The following is an 11,119-nucleotide window of genomic DNA, read 5'->3' as shown; positions in this document are numbered from 1 at the left end:
TGAGTCAGACTCTTCTCCCCATCTTCCTTTTCTGTCCATTTCTTTACACCCACCGGCTGTTTGTCACTCCGTTGCCTTCTTTCATTTATTTCTCCACCTCCTCTCTCATCTCCTGCTTACATAATCAAAGCTGTGTGCACTGGCAGTAGAGACTCGAGTCTTGGCCTCCGTCAATAGGAACCCCCTTCGGTCTGTCTCCTTGTTTGGCGGGGCAGCCATGACAGCTGCACACTCCAGCGCGGGCAAGTGGATACGTACTGGCAAAAGCCATCAAAGCGAGAAAGGACGAGACGCACACAAGCTCCTTTCCTCCTCTTCTCTCTCCCACTTAAGCTCTCCTCGCTGACTCTCTGCCACATGACAGCAGACCCATTTCTAAATGGGCCCTGCAACCAATCACATGATTCATTAGACTCTGTTGTCCCCTGCACATGCTGTAGATTGTACACTGGCATTTACTTCAAGAGCTCCATCAAAAAAGATCTGCCTTAATAGTAAAACATAATACAGCACTTAAAGTATTACAGTACAGTCAGTGGTGCCTTGAGATAGAAGTTGAATTTGTTCCGTGACCACGGTCGTAGCTCAAAACACTCAAATCATCTTTTCCCACCGAAATGAATAGAAATAATATCAATCCCTTCCATCCTCCACAAAAAAATGTAATGTGTTTTTTATTCATAAAAATAGCACTCTATAAATTGTAGTTTATACAAACATATAGTAATAACTTAAATAAAATTGAAAGAATTGCAACTTGGCCACCAAATGAGGAAGTGTTTCACATTAGCTGTGACTCAGTAAGCCGCTGTAATATCAGTCACTTTTCACAGAAGAAAAATATTATATACCTTTGAGTTGTGTTGATGCACCGATTGGGTTTAAATATCCGTCGCTTAAAGCGTTATAACACCGCCGCATGCAGTAGATGCTGTTCGTTAGCCAATCCATAGCATTTTCCAATACGCGTTAGCATTAAGCTAGCGGACTTGTGGTTGTTTAAAATTAAACCCCGTGTAATTCTCTTTGTTTTATGTTTAGTTTGATAGGGAACTTCACCTGGTAGTGGCATTAAAAAGCTTAAAAACTCTTTTTTTGAAGAATTGTCAACTATCGGCCGAACTCCTGCTTGTAGTGAGGTGAGTTGTGTTGAGTTTACTGCCACCGTACAGCACTCTTATATCAACTTTCCCCTCACAAGTCAGAGCAAAAACAAACCACTGAACGACGGCTTGTATCCCGAAAAACCCACAAGTCGGCTACTGTTCTGTATTCTATAGTGATATTTTTCTGTATGTATATTTTATAATTAGGGAATTAGTAAACCACAAAATATTTGTGCAACGCTGCTGAACACCACAAATAGTTGAATAGTTCATCTGCATCATACTCAGGGTGTATTTAGTAATTTAGGGTACTTAAAGTTAATCCATTCACGGACCCTCCACATCCGTGAACTCCAAAGATTTTGAATGTTAATGCTTATCATCACCTTACAAGTGTAATTTTGAGAAAATCCTCCCATTCCTGAGCTTGATAACGTCCTTAAAATCCTTCTTGAGGATTAATATCCCAAAACTGAACATTGCATTTTAAATAATGGTAAATGGTAATGGTAAAGTAATTCATCCGTTTTCATGTGATGTTTGGGGGACGTCATTCTAAAAGCGTCTTGTTTAATATATACACATGTAGCTAAATGCGGGAATCAAAATATTAGGAACACATATCCTTATGATGTAGTGCAGTACAATTCCTTATTTTCTGCGACAATGAAAACTTCTTATCATTACCTTTATAAAGGCAGGTTTTTGGATACAGTTCTATTATTGGATCGTTGTGGTTGGGTCGTGCAGCAAATCCGAACGACTGACGTGAGAGAACATGAGGTGTACCGTGGGACATTATCCAATTTCATTTAAATGGTGTGAAAATGATTTATTTCCAAAAAATTGTCTACCTTTGTTCATCTATCGTTGCCAGCTGTTGCTCTATAATCCTCAATTTCTCTTTAAAGAAGAGGAAGTATACGACGTTCAACACTTTCATGTTGTATTCAAAAGCAGGAACCAGCTGGCAATCTTTCATCGGGACTTGGCAAGAATGGCAACAAGCACACTGTGTGCACCTCAGATATTTTTTTCAAGTCAACTCATTTGTGTCCTTGATCGGTGTGGTTTGATTCCATTTTAAACACACCCCGTCCCAGCTTTTTTGGAACGTGTTGCAGCCATACAATTCTAAGTTAATGATTATTTGCTAAAAACAATAAAGTTGAGCATTTTGAACATTAAATATCTTGCCTTGTCATGTATTCAATTAAATATAGGTTGAACATGATTTGCAAATCATTGTATTCTGTTTTTATTTATGTTTAACACAATGTCCCAACTTCATTGGAATTGGGGTTGTATGTGTTGGTTCATGAAGGTTCACCGCTGTTATCACTATGTATTTATGGCTCGTGAAAAGAAATACAATCACATGAAAAGGCAGTATTTATACAATTACTGAAGTGAACTTTGCTTCTGGTGTCCTGCAGGCTCAAATTGTCTTAGAAGGATCACGAGCACCCCCCCCCACCCCCTCCACAACACCTACACACACACACGCACACACACAAACACAGACACAGCGGCAAATGGTGTGTTTGTTTATCTTGGCACTGCAGGCACTCAGACAAACCACTGATTTCTCATGCAGGTTCACATATGTGATTGCCTTCTATGCGCTCGCCAGCTCCTGATGATGATTTCTTATTGCCTGTTTGCTGAGTGCATATAATGTAGATTGTGTATGCCCCAGCCCATTTGCATGTTGTGACAATACATAAATCACTGGGCCAGTCCTTTTTTTCAAGCCTACAAGAAACATCAACGCATTCATCGGAATAAAATTACTTCCTTGTTCAGATGAGTATATTTTCTTGAATGTGAGAAAGGGTGCAGGAATGGGAACAATTCATTGCAGTCGCCTTGATTTATTCCCCCGGGGCTGTTTGCATGATTGTGTCCCTGTAATGCCTTCATAGATAATCTAGAAATGCAATGCTTTATATGATGTTGTTCTCATTTTTTCCAAGCTCTGAGTTGTACCTTTATATTCATCGGAAACAAGCCAAATAACTCTACAATAGAAATACAGTGTTCCCTCGCCACTTCGCGCTTCACGTTTTGCGGCTTCAGTGCTTCGCGGGTTTTTCCAAAATATTCATTAAAAAAAAATCATTCCAGCCATATCGGCAGCCATATTGCGGAAAGACGCGTTGTTTCATGTTGATGCACGCAAGAGAAGGTTTCCCTGCATGCCAAACAAAGAGATGAGTTGACTCAGGGGCTTTGTACATGCCTGTACTGGACTGTACATGCCACGGGCACTCATACAAGGCGCATGATTGGTTCCCGGCGCAACATCGACAAATGAGAGCACGAGTGAATTTATCCCGCGAGCTGATTGGCTGCGCATCATCGCAGCCTCACCCAGCATCTTCCCTTGTTGTGTCTCGCCAGTCTCGTCCACGCTGTTGTGTTCGCAATAACTTTTTTTGTTTAAGCGATTTTTGGATTAGTGAAGCAAGCCCTTACAATGCCGCCTAAGCGCTGTGCCCCTGCGAAACCTTCCTCCGGGGCGCCCAAGAGGAAGAAGAAGATGACGACCATCAGCGAAAAAGTGAAACCTTTAGATTTGATCAAAGAGGGCAGGAGTTATGCATCTGTGGCACGCCATTATGGCGTGAATGAATCTACAGTGCGGTACATAAAGAAAGAGGAAGCAAACATCCGCAAAACTGCTTCAATAACCTTCAATAAGGAAGCGAAACGTGTGGTAACGCCACGTAATAAGAGAATTGTGAAAATGGAAGCTGCATTGGCATTGTGGATTGCTGATTGCAGGGAAAAGACAGTGAGTAATTAATTATTGTATAAGGTTTTATAATTAAAGATTTAAGTAAATACGTGTACTCTTGTAATCTTTGTCTCAAATATGTAAAGTATAAATAATGTTTACATATTTTAAACATTCTGGTACCCACATACACATCCACGCAAATTCCTACGGGGGGGTGGTGGGTGGGCAAATCCTATTTCGCGGTTTTTCACCTTTCGTGGGGGGTTCTGGTCCCCATTAACCGTGAAAAACGAGGGAACACTGTACTCAAAAACCATTACTCAATAGCGAGAAGTTGTGATAAGATGTGTAAAGCACAAATGTTTGTGTACTGCAGTGATGCGATGTCAGGGAAGGGACAGCAAGACCTTCTCTGCTGGTCTAAACGCTATTAGAAGCACTGACCATTGTTTACAAACGAAATTTAGGGCTGGGTGATATGGCATAAAACTCATATCACGGTATAAATTGAATCCATTCTCAGGGGATGGGGACTGGACTCGACATTGACCAGTGAAAATCCGCAAATAATTTACGCTTGCGGAGTTCTACTATATTGTGATATAAACTTGTATAAAGATTATATGGAAGTATTTTTAAATTAGTTATATAGTCCCTGAGCAAAGTTAAATGGATTTAAAAAATACATAAAAACAACAACAACATAGAAACAGCAAGATATACTGTGATTTTGAGAACATTGTGCAGATCTCAAAAGTCCAAATTAAAACTCGGCACTCTGTGGTGAAAATGAACACCAATAACATTGCTGATAGTAATAATATTGAATATACTATTATACTCTTGACCTTATAGTCTCCTTCTCCTGGCTGATGTACTGTCTGCGGTAATGTACTGATTCAGTTCCGGTTTTCGGATGTATGTGCTGTGCTTGCTGTGTAGTTGTTATTTTATTTTCTCTCTAGACGCTTATTAATTTACCTGCTTGTTTGCTGTTCATAGTTAATTACTTTCCACTATAAAGCTCTCCCACGCAGACTTCAGAAAAGTGTACTGCACCTATAAGCACTTCGACATTCTCCTGGAGTTTCCGTAGTCTACACATGCGGGGAGGATGTGTGAATGTTTGATGTGGATGCATCGGAGCTGGTAAAAAAACAAAACAAAACAAAACAAAACAAACAGTGCCTCCATCTCTTTGGCCAGACGTGCTTGAAGCCATTATCACACAGAAGCAGATACGATGACATCACCAATAAATATTATGGCGATTGGCTGGTAGACTCCAAATCCATACGTAGGCCAAATTTACACTGTCTATCGTATGTGTCGTATAAACTGCCCACATATACCTACATTCTGACATTTATTCCAGAAAATTGTATCAATTTATTCCCTGCAGTTTATTTTTTTTCCATTTTGTAGCGTTTCACTTGTTTGTGTGTTTCTGCTTGGTTGGCCAGAGCAAAATTATTCACTAGAAAAACACGTCTGTCGTGATCTGCACACATAAATACATTTTATATTCAGCATATAGTATCCCGTGGGAATGATGTATTTTATTTAAATGTATTATGTTTTTCTCATGTTATTTGATAAATATTGATTCTGCACTGCTCCAGATAATGTACATGGCACAGTTGTGTGCTGTTTTTAGCGTTTTTGTAGATTATTGAAGGTTTCTAGGATTGTGATTGTGGTGGTATTAAAAGGTGAATTAAGTCCCCATTGAAGGCCCCGGTACCAAATGCACGGCTCGCCACTGGTTTACTGTAACACAATAACTGCTTAATTGTAAAAAAAAATGTATGTCCCGTATGTGGAGCTGCACTTGAAGATAAGAGTGAGCAATGCCTGCCTCCTAATAATCAGTCTGTCTCGACAACAATCATGCAACGAGCGCTTGTCTCCGTGCCAAACGTAAATAACATTTCCAGATAACATTTGCATTTATTTTCCTACTGCGGTCAGGGTGCAGCAATTTATGCGCAGTGAGCCTCGTCTATCACTCTTTTTTATTATTTAAATGCCACGAGCCTTGACCAAGCACTTGTTAATTTCTTAATATATCAAACCATAATTGCTGTTCCACTGTGATTGTAAACAGAGCTGGGGGAAAGCTACTTTCTGCAAGATGTGATTTATTGGTGAATATCTATCATGCAATCACTTTGGCAGGGAGGAGACAATCATTCATCTGGGGCCTGCCGGGCAGCCTCCACCTCGAGCTCAGGTGTTCACTGCCCTGCACAAGAAACCCAGTCTGCATCAGCACACACAATCTGTTACCAACCCCCTTACCACAGCCTCGTTCCCTGCAGGGGGGGATGCTGCTCTTATCATTCTTCCATCTCCATCAGCACCAGTGATTGGCTTATTATCAGATGTCCTGCGCGGGCAAAGAATGGACCATGCATCACTGCACACATCTTTCTTTCCTCTGTGCACACACTTGCAAGTCCCCCTTGTGCTGACACAGTGCCTACACGGGCACTATAAGAAGGATAACACCTTCTCTTGGAGTGTAGCAGTTTTTGCACCCTGGTGGGACACACTCGCATTACTGCGGCTCAGCACTCACACAAGACGACATGACAATACTTCAACACCTGCAAGTTGTCATAGTTGTGGGTGTTACATAGACACAAATGAAACACTGACCTAGATTTAGAACTTCAATTGAAATATTTGTTCCATAAAATTGGATTGATTTATTTCTAACAGTCTGTTCTCTCCGTTTTGGATCTTTTTTTTCTTGGCTGCACTGCTTCCAATATGTGGATATGGATGTTGGATTTTGTTTGTCTATGTTCAACAGAAGTCACTGATGGTGTATAGTGGTACACCCACCTGACTTTGGTGCGGGCAGTGTGGGTTCAGTTCCCACTCAGTGACGGTGTGAATGTGAGTGAGAATGAAACTGTATTTTTATAAAGCACAATATTATAGTGCTATTTTCCTTAGTAAAAAAACACATTTTGGGGGGAAGGCTGAAATGGATGAATGGCATTTCCATTCATTTCAGTGGGTAAAGATGATTTGAGATGCAATTGTTTAACAAACACCAATTAAACTCTTATCTCAAGACACCACTGTATGAATGTATTTTTATCATGATCCATTCTAGAGTTATGTTTTGTTTGTTCAGTTGGCTCTTCCCTGTGTATTTGTTGATGTTGTTGTTGTTGTTTTGTTTTGTTTCCGCTAGGTAGCACAGGAGAGAGTTGAGCAAGAAGTTCCTAGTTTAGTTGCTGTCATTTGAACTTTGTTGATTGCTATTTTTCCTACTTGTCAGAAGCACTTTATGTTGTTAGTCTTTTCATTTGTATTTTGTATTTTACCTACTCATTAGCAGTGTTTTATGTTTTATTTAATCTATACATGTTGGACCTTTAAGGTTTTTAAAGGTCCAACATAAATCCTTCTGGCAGCTTGTCCACCTCCAATTTGTACAGAATTGAAAATAGATTCTCTCGTAGGAAATAACCTGGATGGAACTAATTTATCAAGTCACTGTCGTAGACATGATTCACTCTGTGGTTCTTTCTGATAAGTTAACCACTACTATAATATTGCCCGTAATCTTATCTTTAATGACATGTGAGGACAGAGTGTTAAACTCATGTCGCACAGACGCCTCATGAATCTACTTTTTGAACATTCTTAACTTTCACACAAGTGCAAAAACAGGGTTTAAAATAATGATGATAATAATGAACACACTCCTTTACTAAAAGTACTGTAAAGACAAACATGTTTGTGCTGTAGTCTCCAATTATGATTGGAGAAAAATGGTGGTGTTTTCTGAAACAAGTGTAGTACCAGTCATATTTTTGTTTAGTGTAGTTCCCTTATTAGGCTCCAGCGCCCCGCGACCCTAACCAGGATAAGCGGTGTTGGAAATGGATGGATGGAGGATAGTTGCCTTATTTCCTCCATGTTAAGTTCAAGAAGTCAAGAATTCAGTGTGTTTCTGTCAAGCCATAGAGGGCATCTGCGTAGGTGTGCTTTGTGTATCGTGAACATACACAAGATGTGTTTTTCAGGCGTTAACTGCACTGAAAGCTTTGACAGTCTCCTGCCTCCCCTCTCCCATTCGCCTCTCTTTGCACAAGCTTTCCATTTGCTGGCCATCACGTCTGCAAATGCAAACAATTTCATGCTGTATTTCTGCCAAAGCCTCCATTTTCCCTTCACTTTCACCCACTCGCTTGTCAATCCACCTCCACTTAGGATTAATACCTCCCCTCGTTCAGACCGGACTATGAGTTGGAGGCTATTTGAAATGCAATGTGCGTGTCTGAAACACTCTCAGGGGAGTTGAGAATGTTGTGCCAGGGGTGATGGTCTCATGCCCTCATGCAGATGGCACATTGTGAGAGGGGAAAGGAGGCAGGAAAGTGTAACGCCTGTGAGTGAGTTGATTAAATTACTGCAAATGTCTCCTAATGTTTTAGAGACAAAATGTGCTGATAACTCCGAGATGGATAAGGTGCAATTTTCAGATGTGGTGTTTTTTTTTTTTTTTTTTTGGGTGAAGCAGGAACGGTTCATTGAGGGCAACAGTAGAGGCGTTGAAATCCTGGCTTAGTCTGGAACGTGTAGGAAGAAGAAGTGAATTGAGAAAACTTCCTTTAGCAGCACTTTCCAATGCAGCAACTTGTAATGCAGCGCCGGTGAGACGGTTTTTAAGGGTCAATCACAGCAGAAGTATTAAGCGCATTGCGACGCCCAACCACATTACTATGATACGGGAGATCATCGTGTTTGCCGCTGGAATTGATCCAATTTCACTGAATTGGTCTGAAAATTATTGTTTATTTACAACAAATCAGGTATCTTTGTTCATCCATCTATGCTAGCGATGTATAGTGACATGCCGGACAATTAAATCCTCTTCCACTGACAAAAGGTACAATTAACCTGTATATCCACCTGTTGCCATTCATACAACAGAATAAGTCAGTATTGTACATTATGAAATTAGAGTAATTAAATTAACAATTAAATAGAATGTAATGATATGGAGACCAGGCATTTTTGATCCCTGTAATCACAAGGGACAGAAAGTTGGTCAAAGAAATATGGCACCAAAAAAGTAAAACTACAAACTTAGCGAGGATAAAATGTGAATCTATCAAACCATTGTCTCCAGTTATCTCTGCGAGACTAGCTCTTTTCAATATCAGGTCATTGGGTAATAAATCAATGTTGATTAATGACATCATTACAACCTATGATCTGGACTTTTTGTTACTAAATGAAATGTGGTTAACAGCAAGTAGCTGTAATACCGTTTTAAATGAGGCAACACCAGCAAATTTGTATTTTATGAACAAGTGACGAATAGGGAAAAAAAGGCGGTATTGCTGTTAGTTTTAATTCATTATTTCAATGTAAAGAAATTATACTGGGTGATTTTAGCTCTTTTTTTTAGTTAAAGGTGACCCAAAGGTTATTGTTTTAATAATTTATAGACCTCCAAGATAAAATTTATGGAGGACTTTTCAGAACTGCTGTCAGTTATTTGTACTGACTACAACTATTTTGTCATAACGGGAGACTTTAACATTCATGTTGACAATAACATGGAAACAAAATCTAAAGAACTCTCTGCTATAGTAGACACATTTGACCTCTCTTAACATATTAAGAGTCCAACCCACACTCAAGGTCATATCTTAGACCTGGTCATCTCTAAGGACGTTGAAATTCCATCATGTGACATTAAGGATATGGCTATTTCTGACCATTTTTCTGTATTCTTTGACTTACAGATTCTTCCAAAAGTTCAGACAACCTCTATGTCTATTAAGAAAAGGTACATAAATGACTAAGTTTATGGAGACCATTGCTGTGCCACAAACTGTGACTGCTGAGACAGTTGCTGAACCTTTGGATAATTTCACCTGTAAAATCTCAAATGTCATGAATGCTGTCGCTCCTATTAAAACTAATACACTCTATTACCATGTCAGAATTTGATACAGTTGACCAAAAAACTGTAGAGAAAACGGTTCAGCAGCTGAAACCATCAACGAGCTATCTTGACTCGATACCGTCTGACTTTTTCAAAGCTATCGCAAAGTCTGTGCTAGTTGATTTGCAGCAAATAATCAATTGCTCACTTCAGTCAGGCGAGTTTCCTAAAGCTCTCATGTTAGGAAGCTATAGACCCATCTCAAATCTCCCTTTCATAGAGAAGATTGTTGAGGAAGTTATTTTTAATCAACTCAGCAATTTCTTAAACTTAAATGGACTTTTCGGCACATTTCAATCAGGGTTCCAAACTCATCACGGTACACAATCTGCTCTTATCAAAGTGCTGATGATATAATGATATAAGGTTGAATACTGACTCGGGAAAGGTGTCAATTCTGGTCTTGTTGGACCTCAGTGCGGCTTTTGATACGGTAGATCATAATATACAGGTTGGAAACGTGGGTAGGACTAAATGGAACAGTACTTAAATTGTTCAGGTCCTACCTGGAGGAAAGGAGTTATTTTGTAACCATTGGAAGTGTTCAATCTCATCGAATGGCAATGACCTATTGTGTCCCTCAAGGGTCAGTTCTTGGACCCATCCTGTTCAGCCTGTATATGCTACCCTTGGGTCAATTCTTCAAAACTTTAATTTTGACTAATATAGTAGATGACAATATAGATGACACACAGTTATATCTAGCAGTGTCTCCAGATGACTACAGTTCAATTGAGGTGTTGTGTCACTGTCTAAAACAGATACATATCTGGATGAGCCAAAATCATCTTCAATTAAACCACAACAAAACTGAGTGTGCATGTTTTTAAGTCCAGGTTAAAAACTCCCATGCTTTTTAGAGCATTTCCACTTTTAAATGATATTTCTTGCACTGTACGCTGTTTTAATTGTATTTTTATTTCATTTTTTCCCCTCTTTGTTTTAAATGTTTATAAGCTGTTTTTTGTCTTTGTTTGTTTTTAAATGCTTTTAATCATGTAAAGCACATTGAGTTACCTTGTGTATGAAATGCGCTATATAAATACATTTGCTTTGCTTTGCTTTGTCGTCATCTGCGAAGGTTGAAAAAAGTAACAAAGCTATTTTGACAAAATAAAGAGTAGAAAGTACAGCTATGTTTTCAAATGTAGAGAGTAAAATTAAAATGTTGTCAGAAAAATAAATACTCAAGTGAAGTACCAATACTGAGAAATCTACTTAAGTACCCTTCCTACCATTGGCTGAGCTATACTTTTGATTCCATTTGCGCCTTTGATGTGACACATAAAG

Source organism: Phyllopteryx taeniolatus, chromosome 14 (genome assembly GCF_024500385.1).
Source record: "Phyllopteryx taeniolatus isolate TA_2022b chromosome 14, UOR_Ptae_1.2, whole genome shotgun sequence".
Classification (NCBI taxonomy): domain Eukaryota; kingdom Metazoa; phylum Chordata; class Actinopteri; order Syngnathiformes; family Syngnathidae; genus Phyllopteryx; species Phyllopteryx taeniolatus.
The sequence above is the reverse complement of the archived record's forward strand: the minus strand, read 5'-3'. Positions refer to the sequence as shown.